Source organism: Mobula hypostoma, chromosome 3 (genome assembly GCF_963921235.1).
Source record: "Mobula hypostoma chromosome 3, sMobHyp1.1, whole genome shotgun sequence".
Classification (NCBI taxonomy): Eukaryota; Metazoa; Chordata; class Chondrichthyes; order Myliobatiformes; family Myliobatidae; genus Mobula; species Mobula hypostoma.
The window spans coordinates 20,801,583-20,825,506 of NC_086099.1; the positions used below are offsets into that span (position 1 = coordinate 20,801,583).

The following is a 23,924-nucleotide window of genomic DNA, read 5'->3' on the forward strand; positions in this document are numbered from 1 at the left end:
GACATCAGTCTGTCCCCCTGTTAATCCAGTCTGTTCTCTGTTTGTCCATCACTGTCTGGTTTGGATCAACTACCAAACAAGACAAGAATAGACTCCAAAGAACCGTCAGGGCTGTGGAAAGGATTATTGGTGTGAAGCTGCCCTCGATCCAGGACTTATATGCATCTAGAGTCAGGAAGCGAGCAAGCAGCATCATTGTAGACCCATCACACCCTGGACATCACCTGTTCCAACTCCTTCCTTCTGGTAGGCGCTTTAGATCATTGCATGCCAGGACAAATAGGTACAAGAACAGTTTCTTTCCGTATGCCATCAGTCTTATGAACACTTGAATTTTAGCCTATTATAAACCAAGTCCACCTGTACATACACAGGTATACCTCACTGTATATAGTTCACGATTATTTGCACTATTGTTTTGTTTGCTTTTTGTTTCTGTACAGTGAGAGCACAGGGAAACCGGCATCAAATTCCCTGTATGTGTCCACATACTTGGCGATAATAAAGGATTCTGATTCTGATCAGGAACAATGATCAGGTAAGTATCTAGGAAGAAGATTAGAGGTTTGGATGAAGTAAATGGGCCATGGGAGCAGAAGATGATGCCAGAAATATAAATGAAGCCGATCAGTTTTATGGAGGGTGTTATAACTCCAAGCAACCAGATGGTAAGGTGGGCAACATCTGAACCTCAGGGGATTGAGGAAGAGTAATGAGTTGGTTGGACTTATATTGAGGTGGAGGGATCCAGAGTATCAAATGGGATTTAATTTGTGAGAAACATTATTAAAGTCCCGTTGTCCCAGGAGTACGCAAGGATAATCATGACTGTAACAGCTTGGCTTAAATACCCCTCATGATGTTCATAAGGAAAGTTTCATGGAAGTGGTTAATGAAGGAGGTGTGAGGGGAAAATAACATCATATTGTCTGAACCTGATGCATAACTGACAGTAAGCATGCTGCGGTGAATTATTCCAACAACAATCTAGTTAAACTTCCAGAATGGTGGAATATGTTAGTTGTTTCATTGGAGGCAAGTTAATTTGCTATTATGTAATGGTGAAAAACAATGTATTATCTGATTGAATAACTGGGCAATATATGGCATACATACATTACACATGTAGAAGATTTCCAGAAATTATTTACCATATTTCTACTGAAATTTGGTACACACCACAACATTAAAGAAAGCAATTTGCAAATGATGGGTTAAGAGACAATATGCTACAAGATGAAGTGCTTTGAGAGGTTGGAGATGAAACATATCAACTCCTGCCTGAGAAATGACTTGGACCCATTCCAATTTGCCTACCGTCTTAACAAGATAACAGCAGCTGCCGTTTCATTGGCTTTCCACTCAATCCTGGAACAAATGGACAGCAAAGAGGCATACATCAGGATGCCTTTCATTGACTACAGCTCGGCATTCAATACTATCAGTCCCTAAAAACTAATCAATAAGCTTCAAGTCCTAGGCCTCAATACCTCTTTGTGCAACTGATCCTTAATTTCCTAATTTGCAGACACTAGTCAGTTTGGATTGGCAACAACATCTCCTCCACAGTTTCCCTCAGCACATGGACACCACAAGGTTGTATGCTTAGCCCTCTGCTGTACTCACTTTACGTTTATGACTGTGAGGCTAAGCACAGTTCCAATGCCGTATTCACATTTGCTGACGATACCCATTTTGACGGCCGTATCAAAAAGTGGTGACCACTTCGCCATATAGGAGAGGGATAGAAAAATCTGTCTGAGTCGAGCCACAACAACAACCTCTCACTGAATTTCAGCAAGACCAAGGAGCTGATTATTCACCTCAGGAGGAGGAAAGTAGAGATCCATGAGCCAGTCCTTGTCGGAGAATCAGAGGTGGAAAGGATCAGCAACTTTAAATTTCTAGGCGTGATCGTTTCAGAGGATCTATCCCGGGACCAGCACATAAATGCTGAAAAGAAAAGCACAGCATTGCCTCATCTTCCTTGGAAGTTTGCGAATATTCAGCACAATATCTAAAACTTTGACAGACTTCTATCGATGTGCGGTGGAGAGTAGATTGATTGGTTGCAAATGCCAATGTCTGTGAGTGGAATAGCCTACAAAAAGTAATGGATAGTGTCCAGTCCGTCATGGGTGAAGCCCTCACCACAATTGAGCACATCAACATGAAGTGCTGTCGTAGGAAAGCAGCATCCATCATTAAGGCCACCCACCACCCAGGCCATGCTCTCTTCTCACTGCTGCCATCAGGAAGAAGGTACAAGAACCTCAGGACCCACACCACCAGGTTCAGGACTAGTTATTACCCCTCAGTCATCAGGTTCCTGAACTAGTGGGGATAATTTCATTCAACTTCACTTGCCCTATTATTGAACTGTTGCCATATGGACTCACTTTCAATGACTCTTCATCTCACTTTCATGATATTTATTGCTTATTTACTCAGATTTATTATTATCATTTCTTTTTGTATTAGCACAGTTTGTTGTTTATTTTTTGCACATTGATTGTTGTCCGTCCTGTTGGGTGTGGTCTTTCTATTCTATTGTGTTTCTTGTATTTACTTTGATTGCCTGCAAGAAAATTAATCTTAGTACAGCAGATGGTGACATATTGTACTTTGATACTAAATTTACTTTGAGCTTTGAAGTTTGAAGATTGATTTTTGTGCTTGTGCTTGCACGAGAGATCAGCGAGAAAAGAAATGTCAGTTTTTGAACATTATATGCAATTAGGACCAATATTTATATTTGTTCATATGTAATTGTTATTAAAGATATTGTACTTAATGTGAGTTGCAGAAATTGCTGAACCTGAAATTGTTGCTAAGATTGATAAAATATTGTGTAAAATATCCAGCCAAATACTTTTATTTCAAGTTCTACAGGAATTTAGACATATGGCCAAGGTTTGATTCAAAATTACACTTCCAAACCAATGCTGGTGAGGTTGTGCCATATTTGAAGATAAAGATTAGCTTTATTTGTCACATGTATATTGAAACGTACAGTGAAATGCGTCGTTTTGCATCAAAGACCAGCACAGGCCAAAAATGTGCTAGGGGCAGCCCGCAAGTGTTGCCATGTTTCTGACACCAGCATTGCATAACCACAATTTACTATCTCTAATCTGTACATTTTTGGAATGTGGGAGGAAACTAGAGCACCAGGTGGAAACCCACGCGTAACGGGAATAATGTACTTACTGACAACAATGAGAATTGAACCATGGTCGGTGATCGCTGAAATTATAAAGTGTTGCCCGAGCATTAAAAAAATGGAGGTGAACACCATAAGAAATATTTAATGTTTATTAATATCATTCATTACAATATTAGAATAAATATCACAAAGTAATTTTTGTACTTTGCAAGGGCATTGGCTATTCACCACTTAATCTATTGATTCATATCAGAATTAGTTAGCCAGTTAACAGACATATTTACACCAAAGATACCAAATTTATTCATCAGGACAACTTTCATGATGACTCCTATTTTTTTCCAAGCATTGCCAGTGGCCAAGTCTCCTCAGCAACGTGATCAGTCACCCTCTGTCCATGTCACATAGGATTTGTAGCCAATAGTTCTATGCCAATGCTTAGCTGCCAACGGAACAAGTAGTCCAGAGTATAACACACTCAGTGTATTCAGATACCGCTCATAAATAAGCTGCCGTGGTGAAATGTGATACTTGAACTCACTGCTAGGAACAAAATATCTGTTATCATGGACTGTGGCCCTAAGCTACACACTGTAAGCTCTACAGTCTGTCCTGTGTCTGTACACAATTATTAGAGTTACATCCTAGAACACATGGATGAGAATAACAACAGAATGTATTTGCAACTAGTGAATACAAGTATTAAGCTCCAACTTAATTCTTGGTATAAATATACACACACACATACACATGCACACACACACACATATATATATATATACACACATATATATATTTGTTATTTAATTTATAACTAAATTAAATAAGTAGTGCAAAAGAGAGCAAACAAAGAAAAAAAGATAGTGAGGCAGTGTACTTGGGTTCATTGTCCATTCAGAAATCTGATGGTAGTGGGAAAGAAGCTGTTCCTAAAATGTTGAGTGCATGTCTTCAGGCTCCTGTACCTCCCCCATAATGGTAGCAATGAGAAGAGGCACATCCTGCGTCATGGGGATCCTTAATGACAGATGCCGCCTTTTTGAGGCATTACATTTTGACAGTGTTCTAGATGCTAGGGATGCTGGGGCCCATGATGGAGCTGGCTAAGTTTGCAATTTTCTACAGCTTTTTCTGATCCTGTTCAGTGGTCCCTCCATACCAGATGACGTTGCAACCAATTAGAATGCTTTCCATGGTACATCTGTAGAAATTTGCTAGAGCCTTTGGTGACATACCAAGTCTCTGCAAACTCCAAATGAAATATTGTGTGTTCTTTGTATTGCATGCTGGACCCAGGATAAATCTTCAGACATGTTGACACCCAGGAATTTAATACTGCTCACCCTGCCCACTGCTGATCCCTCAATGAGGACTGATGTCAGTGCCCTCAACTTCCCCTTCCTCAAGCCCACAATCAATTCCTTGTTATACTGATGTTCAGTGCAAGGTTGTAGTTGTGACACAATTCGACCAGGAATCTTATTTCAGTACACCTCCTCATCACCACATGAAATTCTGCCAACAGTAGTTGCATCATCGTCAGGTTTATAGATAGCGTTTGGGCTGCGCCTACCTGCACAGTTGTGGGTGTAGAGAGTGGGCGAAGCCCGCATCCTTGAAGTGCGCCAGTGTTGATTGCCTGTGAGGAGGAGATGTTATTTTCAATCTGCACTGATTGTGGTCTTCCGGTGAGTAAGTCAAGTATCCAGTTGAAGAGGGAGGTGTAGAGGCCCAGGTATTGGAGCTTGTTGATTAGTTCTGTGAGTATGATGTGTGGAAAACTAAGCTGCTGTTAAATAACAGTAGCCTGACATAGGAGTGAGTGTTGTCCAGGTGATCCAAGGCCAAGTGGACAGCCAGTAAGGTTGCACCTCCTGTAGACCTACTGTGGTGCGAGGCAAATTGCAGCAGCCCAGGTCCTTGCTTAGGCAGGAGCTGATTATGGCCATCACCAGCCTATCAAAGCTCTTCATCACAGCAGATATGGACTGGTATATTCATTCTTTTAATACATGAATGGGGCAGGACCACAATCAAGGGTTCTTCCAATACTGGACAGGATGAAGCCGAGTTAGGTGAGAAATCCCGACAATACTTGTAGAAGTGTACCACCCCAGGGGCCACATGAGTGACAACAGTCCTATTGGTTTAAGGAATGTAATAGAATTTTATATAACATATATACTATAAGTGTAAGAATGAAAGGCATTGCATGATTTATTCTTGTAAATATTGTTTTTTTATGAATAAAGTTTATTTTGATTTTTTAAAAGTAATTTGCAATACCTTTATTCATTGACATTTTCCTGTCTAGAGTAAGACTACCAGATGTCTTTGCAGTTGAAGGGCTGCTGAATTTATAAGAACAAATACATCCAAAGGCAAAATTAGCATCAACTGGCATCACTGTTTCATTTCCATTCAGCTGATTTAATCGAGGCTTGTTTTACCTACACTAGACTCCAACTGTCCTGATGAAGGATAATAGCATACATTGTCAACTGGGACACTTTCCTATGGTAATTTTTTGGAATTGTCAGAATGAGCCTTTTTTGAAAAAAAGGATACTTACTTCCAACATTGACTTCAATTCTGAGAAAACTTTCATTCACAAGTGAAAATAGAGTCATAGAAAAGTGTAGCACTAAAACAGGCCCTTCCGGCCATTGAATCCATGTTGAACCCATTATTTATTTATTATTATGTTTTATTTTATTTGTTATTACGATTTCTTTTCTGTCTCTGCTATTTTATGTATTGCATTGAACTGCTGCTGCTAAGTTAACAAATTTCATGTCACATGTCAGTGATAATAAACCTGATTCTGATTCTAATTCTGATTCTGAATTGCCTACTTCCATCACCCTGCATCTGTACCATACCCCTACCATCCATCTACCTACCCAAACTTCACTTAAACGTTGAAATTGAGCTTGCATGCACCATTTGTGCTGGCAGCTCATTCCACGATCTCACGGCCCTCTGAGTGAATAAGTTTCCCCTCATGCTTTCCTTAAACCTTTCACCCTTAACCCATGACCTCTGTTTGTAGTCCCACCCACTCAACGTCAGTGGAAAAAGCCTGCTTGCTTTTACCCTATCTATACCCTGCATAATTTTGTATACCTATTTGTATCGCTACTGAATGAATCAGAATCTGATGAAGAATTAGCCTTCTGGACCAGTCTCTTGGAGTCAATGATGTCGTACTTTCACCTGCCAAGAATTCTGCAAATTTACTTCCAAAATCTCTCATCATTCTAATCATCTTCCTTCCTTGGAAACTACTGGTTTGACCGAACCTGTACGTGTTTGTTCTCCCATTATGGTTCAGTGCTGAAAGGGGATATGAATGGAAGTTGCTGTGCATTGCTGCAGAATGTTCAGTGATGACATCCCGTTCAAAACCAAATGGATGGCAGCCTTATTTGGAATTTTAATTATGTGACAGCTTTGGGGAACATGATCAAAAGCATGTCACCTTCTACCTACATCTCATCAAAAAAAAGCACTAATTATGGCAAGCACAACAAAAATTTACAAAATCACGATTTCCATTAGATTTGGCAGGACTGTTTAATGTAATTCCTGCTGTAATTAGACTGCTGTTTGCTTATTAGCTTCAGAGGTGTCACGGTATACTCCTTGAGGCAAAGCTTTCTTTTCCATCCTATCTTTAAAATGTGAATGTGTCAGCTGTATAAATGTACCATACGCATGAAAGAATAGCAATAGGTTAACCATAAATAGCAATAGGTTCCCCTCAGCGTTTTCTGTGTGTTGCTCTGGATTTCCAGCACCTGCAGAATAGCTTGTGTTTATAAATAGGCTAACCATGTCCTCGAATGTGGCATGTGGCTATGTATTATTCTTTGCTCAGGACCTACCCAATAGTTACAGGTATGGGGTGCATGGGGTGTCCAGAGAGGGTTAGCACCTCCAGTAAAGGGGCTTGCCATGTCCATTCCAGAGCAGCACACCGGACACTCAGCTCTCACCTGTAGCCCCAGGTAGCTGTTTGTGTGAGTCAGTGGCCACACCCCGGTACACTGCTTAGACAGACATGTTAAACCAGGTGACGGTAGCCGGCAGCCAGCAGCCTCATACCCCGTTGAGATAGGGATGCGTCTGTCCTAGCATGCGAAGCCAGCTCTGGTACACTGGGCAGATGAAATCTACAGTGAGATCTAATGGCTAGGATGGTAGTACTGCAATGCTGCGTGGAGAGCGAAGGGCATGACAAGGTACAGAAGATGTCATGGTCATCCACTGCAGCCAAGGAAGACCCCGGTTTGTGATGCTTGTTTATGCCACTGAAGCTGGACTTCTAAGGTCATGAGAATGGAACTACCCCAATGCAACAGCTTTTCCTCTTTAAAAACTCTCTTGTACAGGTTTCCTGTCATTGTCGGACACAATGGACAACCACCACCTAATAGGTTCAAACTCTAGACCTGTTGTATACCACTAATTCCTTCATCTGTACCTACTTCTTCATAAAATACTTATCATCAGCACAACATTCAAGAATTCTGAAGCTGTCAAAGTTCAAAGTAAACTTATTATCAAAGTACGTATATGTCACCACATACAACCCTGAGATTCATTTTGACCATAATAGGATCAATGAAAGACCATACCAGTGGAGTGGACAACCAACGTTCAAAAGACAACAAACTGTGCAAATATGAAAAGAAAGAAAGAAAAAAATAATAAATGGTGAATGTGATTTTGATTTCAATGTTTAAGAGAAGTTTGGATCGGTACATGGATAGCAGGGGGTATGAAGGGCTATGGTCCTTGTGTAGGTCAATGGGACTAGGCAGTTTAAATGGTTTGGCATGAACTTGAGGGGCCGAAGGGCCTGTTTCTGTGTTGTGGATTTCTATGACTCTACAACTCTAAGAATAAATAAAGAAGCAATAAATATTGAGAATATAAGAGTAAGAGTCCTTGAAAGTGAGTCCATAGGTTAAGGGAACAGTTCAGTGATGAGGAAGGTGAAGTTAAGTGCACAGTTTAAGAGCCTGATTGTTAAGGCTCAATAACTGTCCCTTAACCTGATGGTGGAAGCGCTGAGGCTCCTGTACCTTTTTCCTGATGACAGCACCGAGAAGGGAACATGATGACTTGGGTGATGGGGGTCCCTGATGACGGATGCTGCTTTCCTGCACCAATGCTCCATGTAGATTTGTTTTGAACTGCACCGTATCCTCTATCTTTTGAAGGACTTTACAATCTGGTGTTTCCAAAACAGTCTGTGATGCAGCCCGTCAACATACTCTCCACTACACCTCTATAGAAGTTTTAGATGTCAAGTTGAATCTTCACAAACTCCATGGGAAGTGGAGGTGCTGCCATGCTTTTTTTTTGTAATTGTACTTGCATGCTGAGGCGTGGACTGGTCCTCTGAAATGATAACTCCAAGGAATTTAAAGTTGCTGAACCTCTCTGCCTCTGACCCCCACCCGATGAGGACTGGCTCATGGACCTCCAGTTTCCTCCTCCTGAATTCATAATCAGATCCTTGGTCTTGCTGACATTGAGTGAGAGGGTGTTGTGGCACCACTCAGCTAGATTTTCAATCTCCCACCTATGTGCTGGTTTATCACCACCTTTGATTCGGCCTACGACAGTGATGTCTTCAGCAAACTTAAATATAGCATTGGAGCTGCGCTTAGCCTCACAGTTATATGTATAAAGCGAGTAGAGCTGAGACTAAGCACACAGCCTTGTGGTGCACCTGTGCTGAGGGAGATTGTGGAGGAGGTGTTGTTGCCAATCCAAACTGACTGGGGTCGTCAAGTGAGGAAATCGAGGATCCAGTTGCATAAGAAGGTATGGAGGCCAAGGCCTTGAAGCTTATTGATTAGTTTTGAGGGGATGATGGTATTGAATGCTGGGCAGATCAGTTGCATTGTTCATTATGGTACCAACTCCAAATTTAATATGAATTCAATGACAGAAAAATTCCATTACAGGTGTCCCCCACTTTTCGAACGTTCGCTTTACCAAACCTCACTGTTACGAAAGACCTACATTAGTTCCCTGTTTTCGCTAACAGAAGGTGTTTTCACTGTTACGAAAAAATCAGCGCGCGATAAAAGGCAGCACGCGCCCCGAGCAGCCGCTGTCCCCCGGATTCAGAACGGCATTCTAGTTGGCATTGCTTAAACATGTGCCTGTGAGCAGCCATTAGCATGATGAGTTCTAAAGTGTCGGAATAGCCTGAAAGGCTTTACACTTAGTAAGGGTGTTACACTTAGTGTAAAACTAGACATAATTAAGCGTTTTGATCGTGGTGAACGAAGGAAGGACAACATGAGTTTGGCTTGTGGAAGTTGACGAAGATGATGTTTAAGAGGTTTTGGTATCTGATGACCAAGAACTGATAGATGAAGAGCTGATGCAATTGGAAGCGGAAAGGATAACAATCGAAACCGAATGCAGTAGCGAACTGAACGTGAAGCAACTGCGTGAGATTTTCCCTGCAATGATAAGGTATGACTTTAATTTTGAAAGGGTACATAGATTTAGGGAATATTTGCAGGATGGTTTGAGTGCTTACAAAGAACTGTATGTTTTAAAAATGCGCGAGGCTCAGCAGTCAGGCAAGCAAGCCTTCCACATCAGCCACAGCAGACGACGAAACTCGACCTTTGACATCGAGGCGGGCAGTCGTAGGAGAAGATGAGCTGCCTGCGCTAATGGAAACAGACGACGACAAGATGACACCCCAGTGTCCCACTACCCCAACCCCCAGGCCGCGGACAGATATCAATCCGCGAAGCATGCAGCGGTACAGCGGTAGGCGGGGGGCACACAGCACATCTTTAAGAAAAAAGCCGAAATAAACATGCTAATTAATTACGTGTTGGGCGGCACCTAATTAATTAGCATGTTTATGTCGGCTTTTTTCTTAAAGATGTGCTGTGTGCCTCCCGGCTACCGCTGTATCGCTGCATGCTTCGCGGATCAGTATCGGTTCGCTGCCTGGAGGGTGGGGGCCACTGCACCACCCAAACTCCGATGATTCAGTCTAACACACCATCATCAGTGTGCTCGGCGCTTTCCTAATTCCGGTAAGCAATACTACACTGTACATACATTATTTCCACTTTAAATAGGCTGTGTGTTTTTACGTGTTATTTGGTATGATTTGGCAGCTTCATAGCTTAAAGGTTACTGGAGAGAGTATTTTTGCCAACAGTGCTTGCGTGAGATTTTCGCTATGGAGAACAGTGGTGGCAATGATTGTGGAAAAGTATTTCTACTTTATATAGGCTGTGTATTTATCATATCATTCCTGCTTTTACTATATGTTACTGTTATTTTAGGTTTTATGTGTTATTTGGCATGATTCGGTAGGTTATTTTTGGGTCTGCGAATGCTCACAAAATTTTCTCATATAAATAAATGGTAATTGCTTCTTCACTTTACGACATTCCGGCTTACGAACCATTTCATAGGAACGCTCTGCCTTCGGATGGCAGGGGAAACCTGTACTTTGTTGCGCTCAGTACACTTGCAGTGTGAACTAAGAGATTTTTCCAGCCAATTGAACGTTATTCTACTAATGCATCAACACAATTTCAGTTCATCCTTTAAAAAACATTTTATACCATAGAATAATAAAATTTCCAGTAAACCTAGTACATTTAAAGGGAATGTGGTGAATGAGGCCCTGTAAGTTTTCAAAGAAGCATAGAGAACAGAACAAGGTAAATTTCAAGGGATTGTGGGAACTGTGACCTCAATGTGTCCAGAAACCATGGCTGTGGTGATTGAGGACAGCTTAGGAAACTAGTCCTCAGCGTGTGCAGGAATTAACACTCTGTGAGGCACTGTGCTAAACTTCTGGGACTTCCAAATAGTTGGATTGTGGAGTTTTGTAATATTGTAATGCAAGAAATATACTTAGGTTGATTAATAATTGGACTGGCAGCATCTGGTGATGAAAAGAGAGACCATTTTATTGTGATTCCAGGAATTTATCAGCATTTCATTTCATCAAAAGCTGTACAAGATGCAGGTTGCAGGGCATGCCCTCTCCTCTGTTGCTTCTTACATCCTGATCTTGGCTGTGGTTTTGAGAACTTTGTGGTTGGCACGAATGCCACGATCTATCTTTTAATCAGGGCAGAAGGAAAAGGATAAATCTTCCTATTGAACATTGCAATATGATATCGCAGGGAATTTTACTGTCCTCTTTTGTAATGAGATGCTCCACAATGCACCTTTCCAAGAGGAAGTGAAGGTTCATTGTAATTCAAGTTCTTGGTCAGTATATCAATGCCCATTGGTGACACCCAAGTAGCAAAGAGTCCATAGTAAACACGAGAAATACTGCAGATGCTTGAAATCCATAGCAACACACACAAATTGCTGGAGGAACACAGCATATCAGGCAGCATCCATGGAAATGAATAAACAGTTGACGTTTCAGGCCAAGACCCTTCTTCAGGAAAGGAAAGGAAAGGGGAAGGCACCAGAATAAAAGGGTGGGGGGAAGGGAAAGAAGATAGCTGGAAAGTGACAGGGGAAGCCAGATGGAGGGGAAATGTCGAGGGCTGGAGAGGAAAGAATTTGATGTTAGAGAAGAGTGGACTGAAGAAGAAAGGGAAGGAGGAGGGGATGCCAGGGGAAGTGATCGGTGGCTGAAAAGAGATAAGAGGCCAGGGTGGGGAATAGGAGAGGGGATGGGGATGGAATTCTTTTTAACGGAAGGAGAAATCAAAAATCATGTCGTCAAGTTGGAGGCTACCCAGACGGAATATAAGGTGATGCTCCTCCGCCCAGAGAGTGGCCTTATCTCGGCACGAGACGAGCCCATGGACCGACTTTTCAGAACAGGACAGGGAATCGGACTTAAAATGCTTGGCCACTAGATGACAGAACTTAGCACCTAACCAAATCACTCAAAATCTGTCTGTTCATAGTCTGACAAGAAAAAATTGAAAAGGAAATTTTAATATTTCAATTGAAAATCCTAACAAAAACAGAAATTGTGCATCTGGACCAATGTGCAGAGCTAGATTGTGAACATTATTGTTATTGCAAACATGCCACAAGGAACAACGCAAACCTCTTACAGTAAATTATTGCCCCAAGTCTTGTTGGTAAATGTCAGTGGTTCCAAACAGAACCACCATCACTCACCTTTCTAAATTCAAGCAAGTCGGGGACATCCATGCATGCATTGCCAAACAAACAAATTGCTGGACTAAGTGACAGATTTGGAACAGCGGATTTGTCAGTGTCCTGGAGTTTAGTTTCCTTCAGCTTTCCCATCATTTATGTGGAGAGCAGCTCCTCACATTCTGCACCAGTTAAAATTGCCCATTGGCTTCAATGGTGATTATAGATCTGTGAATTTACCTGTTTTGTGGAATGCTTTCAATACCTGTGCTTTCAGATATTTTTGCTGTCTTCAGAGTACTTAAGCATTTAAATATTATCTTATTATTTATATAATAATATTTATAAAGTATATTATATAAATTATATGTTATATAAATGACATTATATATTATTTATATAATAATCATAAATAATTCTTAAATATTTTTTCATTTTTAGCAACATTTAGATGTATCCGAATCTCAGAAATATTTGAAATCCCTTATAGTTGAGACAGCTAACAAAACTGGGGAGGCAATGTCAAAGTTTTTGGAGGAGTTTTGAAGGTGTTTCTTCATCAGTGCACCACTGTGGGGTCTGTTGCATCCCAGGTTGTGCCACAGTAGAGCTTAATGTCTCAGGCTGGAAATATCGGCCACCACGACAAGTCAAGTGCAGCGATGGTGTCGCCATGGGCTAGTGGAGCTATGCCCGTGAGGTCTAACCCATATATCTTTATCAAATGTGCCTTATTTCCACCTCTCATCCTTTCCTCAGATGCTTCAGCGTTATCATTTACATAAACATTTACGTTAAGGTAATGTATAGTAACTTTTACAATGGAGAAATAAAGAAAATACTGCAAAATGTTTTAGCAACGGCAGTACAATAACATAATGCAATTTTGACAGTATTCTACTGTACATTGGTCAGTCTTTTTACAATACTGTCCAATGAAACACTGGGAATAATATTCTTTGGTGCTATGATTGCTGAAAGCATCAAGGACTATTTTTGTGTTATCCCATGAGAGTGTCTTCATCTGTGGTAGGGATGAGTATCAAACAAAAGATGAAATCCAAGATCAGACCTCAATTTCATGAGTTCAAAGGAAATGGATGCAATTCAAACCTGTGCTAAGTTTGACATGGATTTCCCTGGCATTTTATTTGAAGTCGCTTTTAAACAAGAGCACAACTGAACTGCATTTTTAAAATACAGACTGCATTTTCCAAAGCTCCTTTACATACTGCAACAGGGCATGATCTGACTTTGCTGCTTTACAGCTTTAGCCTTTAAATTTTATTTTTCTCTTTTCATGGAGGCTGGCACGCCTTCCTGAGATTGTGGAGTGAGTGCGCCAAGCCCAAACTTTAATATCACCTGACAGCTTTAATGGACTAAAATCTTAAAATTTAAATAATGAATAAAGTTCAAGAACGTTCGAATTTTAGAATCACTTGCCAGTATGTGAAACAAACTTGAATTGATTGTGGTTCGGTGCCAAGCATAAAAAACACAGGTCAATGTTATAACAGACAACACAATAGCAACCAACAATTTGCAAGACACTAGTGCAAACAGCCATGAGCAATCAGTAATCAGCAGAATGGTCACATTTGCAAATGGCAATAATCAAACTTAAATAAACGTGAACATATGAACAGACTCAATAATTATCAACAGAACCAGGAGAGCAGGAAAGACCGTTTAAGGGATGTTGTGCAGAGACAGTGAGGGCATTCCACTGGAGTGAGCGAGTGAGTAATTTTCTTTGAAATTTAAAGTTTGTGGTAATATAAATTTATATTTTCAATATGAAAAAAATTGACAACTTGGAGTCAGTCAGACAACACAGAAACAGGCCCTGGGTCCAGTGATTGACATTGTCAATCAACTATATACATTAACCACATTTTTTTCTCTCCACATCTCCATCAACTCCAACAAGATTCTAACACTCACAAGAGAAAAGCTGCAGATGCTGGAGATCCGAGCAGCACACCCAAAATGCTGGAGGAACACGGCAGGCCAGGCAGCATCTATGGAATAAAATACAGTCGACGTTTCAGGCCGAAAACCTTTGGCGGGTCTGGAGGAAAATAGCTGAGGAGTGGATTTCAAAGGTGGGGGGAAGGGGAGTGAGAAACGCCAGGTGATAGGTGAAACTTGGAGGGGGAGGGATGAAGCAAAGAGTTTGGGAGTTGATTGGTGAAAGAGACCGAAGGTCATGGAGGAGAGGAAAAAGTAGGGGGTGGGGGGGAGAAGTAGCAGAGGGAGGTGATGGGCGGGCAAGGAGATAACATGAGAGAGGGGCACGAAGAAGGGAAATGGTGAAAGGGGGCATTCCTGGAAGTTTGAAAAACTTGTGTTTCTCAAACTTCCTGTAATGCCTCCCCACCCCCAGCTGCTGAGTCCTTCCAGCATTTTGTGTGTGTTGCTAACACTCACCTACCTATACACCAAGAAAAATTTATACTGGTTTTTTAGCTTCCCAAATTGGATGTCTTGGATGTGTGAGGAAACTGGAGCACCTAAAAGAAACCCAGAAATATTCACAGGGAGAACATGCAAACTCCATGTCTTTTGGAATGTGAGAGGAAACCAGACTACCCAGAGGAAATTCACATAGTCAAGGGGAGAACTGTCCTTCCAGACAGCAGTGGGGATTGAACCCTAATCTCACAGCTGGTGCTGTAAAGGATTACTTTAGCCACTGAACTACCGTACCGCCTTTACGTATTAAGGGTTATCAAACTGGGATAAGGTGAAACATCAATAAAAGTTTTTATTTATTTATTTTATTTTATTCAGAGATAGAATGATCAGGCCCTTCCAGACCAATGAGTCGCACTGCCCAGCAAACCACCTAATTAATCCTAGTCTAATCACAGTACAATTTACAATGACCAATTACCCTACTAAACAGTGTGTCTATGGACCGTGGGAGGAAATCCATGCTGTCTATGGGGATAACAAACAAACCCCTTACAGATGGTGCCAGAATTGAACTCCGAACTCTGAACTCCGACACCCCAAGTTGTAATAGCGTCATGCTAACCACTTTGCCACTGTAGAGGAAAACTAGCAGTTTTGTGAAGGGGCTAGAAAATGGCAATTTATTAGTTCAGGATGCAATTAGGTATTGTTTTGCGGTCTGAAAATGTGAGCGACATGAGAATGAGAAAGCAGCCGTCACTAGTCAGCGTTGACAAGTGGGACTGTTGCTGTCTCCTCCTCAAGTGTCATCCTCACTTGCCCCTTTTTTCTCTTATTTTTTCTGCTGCTATCTTGCTAAGCACGAAGAAAGAACAGAGTATATTCTTCCCTTATTTTTCTAACAGTAGCTCAGTATTGCAACTCGAGGTGTTTTAGACTTAGATCAAAGAAGCTTACCTAAATCTCTAATATTCTAATCAAAGAAACGATTCCACTGAAATGAATCTGCTTTGCTTATCATAGATTTACCTTGAATCCAATCTGAAATGTCAAATTTTGCTCAGGTATGGTCAAACATAACATCTCAGCAAAATCCAATTCTTCGAACAATCAAATATTCATCCTTCTTACTGCAGGGAAGGCATACAATGACATTCTTCAAAGGGAAATAATAGTATTCTTCTATTTTCGTTACACAATTTATTCGTGCTCTTCAGGATCATTATTCAGTATGAATAAAGTTTGCTCAATTTAATTCCCAAAGATTTCATTTCAAAAATATATAACACTATCATCTAAAAAAGGAGGCTGGTATTTAAGGGAGTTTTCAAGTACTTAATCGACATTTACACCTGGAAGCTCCTCAGGGCATTATGTCCTTATGTCACTATCTCAATCAAATCTCCCATTATTACCTGGTGTCTTTGGGATCTGTAATTAAAGTTCTGACAGTTTTGACAGCAAAATGTCATTTATTTATCAAATGTTCCTCGCATTCACAAATTCAATTACAATTGTATTTTGAATGCAATGTTGGTAGATCCCAAATAGTCACAAGATTATACTAACTGAGAATTTTACACTGAGGTTGGTTGGAGAAGCATATTTGTACACTGTCTTTTTACCACAGTGATTTAGTTTGATTGCAACTTGGGCTTTGGAGTACATACACTTTAAAAATACTTCAGTGTTTGTGGAATGTTCTCAAGGTGTTTGAAGGACGTGATAATGCACCATCTAAATGCAAGCCTTTTCCTTTCAGACAGACTTTTCTTCTTATAATGGCATTACAGGCATTTTGGTAGAAACAGTTTTGATGGTATCTGCCTGATAGCTACTGGACCACAGCACAAAAGAGCCCACAATTCAAGGCCAAGTGCACAATTGAAAATAGTTCCTCCTTGATGCAGACTTCTGAGATGGAGTTTGAGGCAGATTGTTAGGGCAGAATGGAACAATTTTATTCTCCAGCGGAACTTACCTAGAATATGTTCAGTATTGGCATTGAATGCAAGTAGAATAAAGTCCCATCAGTCAGTGCCTCCTTTTTCACAAAGATCAGCACAAATTTCATCAAATAAACTACACTGGGAAAAGAAAATCCCACATCAGACACTTCTAAGCTAAATCTTGGTCCTAAATAATGGCTGCAGTATTTTCATACTGGGTACTGAATGTTTAAAGTCTGACAAATCTCGCCGACAGCATTTTTATTTAAATGACAGTGTTCATTTATATTTATTTTTGGGTCAAATTAATCTGATTTTCCGCATATTCAGATATCTAATTTGGTCTGTGTATGTGTATTTGCATTAGTAGTGAAGATGTTGCTAGTTTTGCCTTGCCCGCTGCTGTATATGAGGCACAAGTTTTACTTTCATACATACTTTAATATTTTGGATGATGTGTTAGTGTCCTGTTTCTAAAGTATAAAACTGTATCTTGCTTTGGTTAGGCAGCAACAATGGTTAAGTTGTTTTTTTATGGTAAATGAACAATTATATACAAAAGGATCTTTTCTCCATCTACCTATCCTTTTTCCTTTTTTAAATCTTCTCTTAATTCCATGCATCATTCCTGCTGTCAAGCAAAGCTAAACCTGTTCTTTAAATGGGCACTAGGAAATGGTTCAGCTTGGCTAACTTTGGTGTGATGTATGTATGGTTGAAGCAAGTGTAGGCAGTGGTGTATATCATATGACTCTGATGGAAGTGAAACTGATCTTAAGATATTTATTAACAATAGATATAAATCGAAATTATATTTATGTTACATTCAGACAATCTGCTTTCACACTTGCTAACTTAATTAACCATATTTGAAGTCAGATTTCCCTTTGAATACCACAATGAAATTATTGACATTTACGAGAACAGATGGATGACAATGTCTCATACTGTGGTATTACATATAGAAAGTCTGTGTGGAGTCTAAAAGCTCAGAACTATCCTCTGACTCATGTGCATTCTAAAACTCATAATCTCTACCATATCAAAGAACATAAGCACAATTGAACTGGCTCACCACAACCTGAAGGGCAGCAACTGAACTGACTGACCAAAAACTACTAAGTTCCCCAAATCACACATTGGAGATATCATGGCTGTTCCTTCAGCATCTCTTGTTCTATATCCTGAAACATTTCCTAACTGTGAGAGCACCTCACTCTGCAAACAATTACCTGCAGGTAAAAGAGAATAGATTACAGAAATCAATGGGAAAATTAGATTGATGAGATTACTTCTAGGACTGGAGTTAACTCAATGGGTTAGATGGCACCTTTTTAGGTTTAAGAAGTTAAATATGAAATAAATATGGGTAAGGTAACTGTGGGTTCCTCAGTAGTGTAGTGGTTAGTGCAGTGCTGTTACAACTTGTGGTGTTTTGGAGTTTGTAAGCAATTTGTACATTCTTCCTGTGAACTACATGGGTTTCCCCAGAGTGCTACAGTTTCCTCCCACAGTTCAAAGACATATTTTGTTTGCAAAATTAGCCCCCCCCAGCAGTTTCCAAAGTGGTATACCTGTTATTGAGGGGAATTGCCACAAGGTAGTCTGTGCTGGCTGCCTATCTTCTTTCCCCCTCCTGACCGTCACCCAGTTACCTGTGTGTTGTTACCTTGTAACTACCTCCCTGTACGGCCTGTCAGTCAACCCCTCAGCCTCCCGAATGATCCAGAGTTCATCCGGCTCCAGCTCCAATTCCTTAACCTGGTCTGTAAGAAACTGCGGGTGCTTCTCTCAGGTGTAGTCATCAGGGACACTGGAGGTCTCCCTGCCTTCCCACATCCTGCAGGAGGAGCGTTCAAAATTGTCACTGCTTAATAAAGAAAGGCTGTCTGAAAAGAAAGGGCAAGCGAACATCTTCATAGAGGAACTAATCCCATGACACACTGAACTGCACGGGCTGAGCACGGCTGGTAATTCACACCATTCATACAGAGGAGATTGGAAAAAGGGACAAACATCAAAATTAATTCCACCTTTTGCTCTGGTCTGATGTGGTGGTTGAATGAGATGGGCTTAATCTAGTTGTGCAACTTGAGCATCAAGAGGCTAATGTAAAAAGTCAATTCCCATAATTCCTTGCCATTCCTGAGAAACACAATTTAAGCTTGTCCATACAAGGCTTCTAGATTTCATAAGGTCAATTTTATTTTTAAAATGTCACCCACACGGAAATGTTTGAAGCTTTCGTTTTCAATCCATATGCTGACGTTCATCCTTCCTATGAATAAATAACTAGCAAAATAAATGCATGTTCAGCTCTTGCTCTGCTCTTAATTTGAACATCTAAACCTGCCTGCATGGAATCTTTTTACAAGCAGAAAGTGGAATGCCTGCTTTGGTGTTAAGTGTTATCTATATTATCTATCAAACTATTCACTTCTCCTCAGATGGCAGTATTAAACTGTGCTTTAGAATTTTATTTAGCACTTAATAAAATGATTCCATAACCGATATGGTGCTAGGGATGTCAAAACATTTTCAAAAAATCATTCAAAGTCTTGCCCCACCAGAAGCCCTGAATGAATGTTAAGACCCACAATCTGCTGAGAGTCAGATCAGAGGCATTCAAGTCTGTCAACCAAGAAAGCTACAAGAGGCCCAGGTACGATCTCTGGAAAGCGGCATAGGTGACAACAGGGTTTCACTTCCAGATAAGCTCAGTGCCATCTATGCTTGTTTTGACCTTCAAAACAAGGGGGAACCATCATGAACTCCCACAGGCCCTGATGATCCTGTGATTTCAGTCTCTGAGGCTGACGTGAGAGCATCCTTTTGGAAGGGTGAACCCACGGAAAGTATCCGGGCCCAGATGGGGTAGCTGGCTGAGTACTCAAGGCCTGTGCTGATTAATTAGCTGGAGAGTTCACAGAGATCTTTAACCTCTCACTTCGGTAGTCTGAGGAGCCCACCTGCATCAAGCAGGGTTCAGTTATACCTGTGCCAAAGGACGTGGTAACCTGTCTCAAAAACTATGATCCAGAAGCAGAGTCAGTATTATGCAAAAGTCTTAGGTACATATATATAGCTAGGAAGCCTAAGACATTTGCACAGTGCTGTAGTTATTTTATGTATTGCACTGTACTGCCATGGAAAAAAAAATTCAACAAATTCCATAGTGACAGTCAGTTTGGATTGGCCACAACATCTCCTCTAAAATCTCCATCAGCACAGGTGTACCACAAGGCTGTGTGCCTAGCCCCTGCTCTACTCGCTTTGCAGTTACGACTCTGTGGCTGAGCACAGCTCCAGTATCATAGGCCAAAACGAAAGTGTTGATGAATGGAGATATTGATTGAATCTGTGCAATGACGTATCCCATGTATGGACTGATCTGATTGTTAAGGATGACAAACACACAAGTCAGTAGTTCTAGAAATTGAGCTGTCTGTCGTGAAAGTATGGGCTAGAAATTACTTCATACTACTTCAAGAAATATGGCACTATGCTGTCAAAACTTGCCTTAATCCTGACAAGAATGATTTTGAGCACTTTTCTGTGCACTTTAATGCCCAATGGGTAATGTATCTCCTAATTTCTCAGTGGGATTTCTGTTCTTTCCAGCAAAACACTCTTTTGAATGACATCAACAGTAGTTCAACACCTAAAAATTAATCTGCAGTGCAATTTTTCAACTTCATTAGTCTGAAAAATTCCAATTTTATTTCATTTCAGGGCAAGCATGTTTCATACTCAATTTTCACTGAAAACATGCACCTTAAAGACCAAAGTTTGAACTGTATTTCTTGTCCCTGGTGAGATCTATGACATTTTATAATTGGAATTGGAATTGGAATTCGTTTATTATTGTTATGTGTATGGAGGTGCATTGAAAAACTTGTCTTGAATACTATTCATACAGAACAATTCATTACAGGTAGCAAAAGGTAAAACAAGAACAGAATGCAGAACAAAGCGTAACAGCGACAGAGGAAGTTCAATGCAGACAGGCAATAAAGTGCAAGATTATAACGAGGCTGATTGTGAGGTGAAGAGTCTCATTTTACCATTCTACAGTAGTCCTACAACACAGGGGCAGAAGCTGCCCTTGAGTTGGGAGGGTATGTGCATTTTGGCTTTTGTATCTTCTGCCTGACGGGCAAGTGGAGAAGAGAGAATTTCCAGGGCAGGTGAGGTCTTTGACTATACATTGGATGTTTTACTGAGGCAGCAAGAAGTAAATATATTCTCACATATGTACTTGGTCACAGACACTCTTGGTTTCCTAGCTTCTAGTCCATCCCAGCCTGGTTTTCCCTAGTCATAGTAATCGTCATAGTCATACTTTATTAATCCCGGGGGGGAATATCTCTCTCATCAACAGTAGTTCAACATCTAAAACTTAATCTGCAGTGCAATTTTTCAACTTCATTAGTCTGAAAAATTACAATTTTATTTCATTTCAGGGCAAGCATGTTTCATACTCAATTTTTACTGAAAACATGCACCTTAAAGACCAAAGCTTGAACTGTATTTCTTGTCCCTGGTGAGATCTATGACATTTTATAATTGGAATTGGAATTGGAATTCGTTTATTATTGTTACGTGTATGGAGGTGCATTGAAAAACTTGTCTTGAATACTATTCATACAGAACAATTCATTACAGGTAGCAAAAGGTAAAACAAGAACAGAATGCAGAACAAAGCATAACAGCTACAGAGAAAGTTCAATGCAGACAGGTAATAAAGTGCAAGATTATAACGAGGCTGATTGTGAGGTGAAGAGTCTCATTTTACCATTCTACAGAACCATTCAGTAGTCCTAGTACCTACCCAAACTTCTCTTAAATGTTACAATTGAACCCGCATCTACCACTTCACTCTCAGCTCGATCCACACTCACGCCACCCTCGAGATGAAGATCCCCCTCAGATTCGCCTTAAATATTTCACATTTCACCCTAATCCTAAGACTTCCAGTTCTAGTCTCACCCAAAATGAAGGGGAAAAGCCTGCATGTATTCACCCTATCTATACTCCTCTTAATTTGTTTTAATTAGAAGAGAAGAGAAGATGGGGGCGCGACGCAGCTCGCAGCGGCCACTCCAGTGGTGATGTCTGTTATCTGTCAAGTAGGGTGCCGTACACAATCCTGATTTGATGGAGACAGACGTGAGAGCATGGAGGAACATCTGATGAAACTTCTGAAATGCCTTCTTTGCTGCTGCTGCTACTGTGTGGTCCAGAATCTCCGGAGGAGAAGGCCCCGAGTCCTCGGCTTTGCTTGTTGCTCGGCGGCCAGGGCGGGGTCGAAGCGCTCGGCAGAGGATGGTGCTCAGAAAGGCTGTGTCGGAGGGGCTGGTTGGAGGCTCGATGTTTTTGGACGGACTCGGAGTCCGCTGTGGTCGGGTGCTTCCAATGGTGCTGCATCAGCAAGTTGGCAGCGCTTGGAGCTTCATGGCAGGGAGAGTTTCTGCGTGAGATGATGAGTCTATCAGGACTTTGAGACTTTTTTTTACTGTGCCCATGGTCTGCTCTTTATCAAATTATGGTATTGCTTTGCACTGCTGTAACTATATGTTATAATTATGTGGTTTTGTCAGTTTTAGTCTTGGTTTGTCCTGTGTTTTCTTGTGATATCATTCTGGAGGAACGTTGTATAATTTTTTAATGCATGCATCTAAATGACAATAAACGAGGACTGAGTGTCCTCATAATCTAAATCTAATCTAATACCTCTATAATATCTCCCCTCATTCTTATGTGCTCCAGGGAATAAAGCCTTAACCTGTATCCCTGTAATACTGTTCCTCAAGTCCCGGTAACATCTCTTGTCATTGTCCCATGAATCTTTCAATTAATTCAAGATTCAAGATTGTTTAATGTCACTTCTAGTACACAAGTGTAAAGGAGACAACAAAATTGTCACTCTGGATTCGATGCAGCACAAAAAAAAAAGACCATGATAAAGAACACAATAATTAAAAAGACAATAAATATAAATATATAAGATAGCTTATACTACTGTGCAAAAGCTTTAGGCACACATATATAGCTAGGGTGTCTAAGAATTTTGCACAGACCTGCATGTACGTAGATTGATTGTGTATCTATAAAGTGACACTAGACACAATAGTATCTGTACACGATATGCCTGACAAGAAATGATAAAGTAGTGGTGGTAGGGGGTGTGGAGGGTGGATTAATGGGTGGAGGTGTTGATCAGCCTTACTACTTGGGGAAAATAACTGTTTTTGAGTCAGGTGGTCCTGGTGAGAATGCTATGTAGCCTCCTCTCTGATGGGAGTGGGACAAATAGTCCATGAGTAGGGAGAGTGGGATTCTTTATGATTTTACTGGCCTCTTCCCAGTACCCTTCTGTACATATATGATGTCTTTGATGGCAGGTAGGCTGGTGCTGGTGATGATTCTGACTACCCGCTGCAGAGACTTCCTGACCTCCTCAAAGCAATTTCCATACCATCCGGTGATGCATCTGTAGAATCTGTATAAATGTTCTACAACCAATTTTGGGTTGATAATGATAAGGGTAACATCAGGGCCCCTATCTCACAGTTCCTTAAAATAATATGCATTGTAACTGCACAGATTTATTAAATGATATAAAAATATGTATGTCCATTTAACACAATAACCGGAATTATTGAGTTGATGAACAAAAAAAGGGTGAGATGTCTATACAACAGCAGAATGGGAGATGACAAAGAGTCACCCTTTCCCCTTACCCTTTCCCCCTGCCTTTACCCATCCTCAATCCTGACTAGGATCAAGACAAATGCTGGGAGGGGCACTTGACCCATCAGACCACTCACGGGACTTGTACGCGGTATATCTTTCTTTTCTTCTCTGACTCATTCTGTTCTTGGGAAAAGATTCCCACGTCGCTTACAAATCTCCTTCCCCTGCCCCTTCCCTGCAATCAGTCCCTGATTCTATACAGTCCCTACCCCTCAGAGATCCCTCACTATCCAGCTTCTGACCCAATACCCAATTTCCTTGTCTACTGTATACCATCACTTTACACATGAAGGGCTTTGGTCCAGCTGCAGGTTGATAGGACGAGGTAGGATAATAGTTTGGCATGGACTAGATGGGCTGAAGGGCATGTCTCTATGCTACAGTGTTCTATGACCCTCTGACTCTATGACTGTGTCCTCTACCAGGTCTCTTGTTTGAGTATTTCTCTCTTTTGATCTTCCAACCTGTTTAATAACTTCCCTGGCACATATTGC

General features: G+C 40.9%; 1 protein-coding gene across 9 annotated transcripts in view; it reads right to left on the minus strand.

The window, feature by feature from the left end:
• celf4 (CUGBP, Elav-like family member 4) overlaps positions 1-23,924 on the minus strand; it is a 1,378,019-nt gene that overhangs the window by 882,728 nt on the left and 471,367 nt on the right. The window lies entirely within an intron of this gene.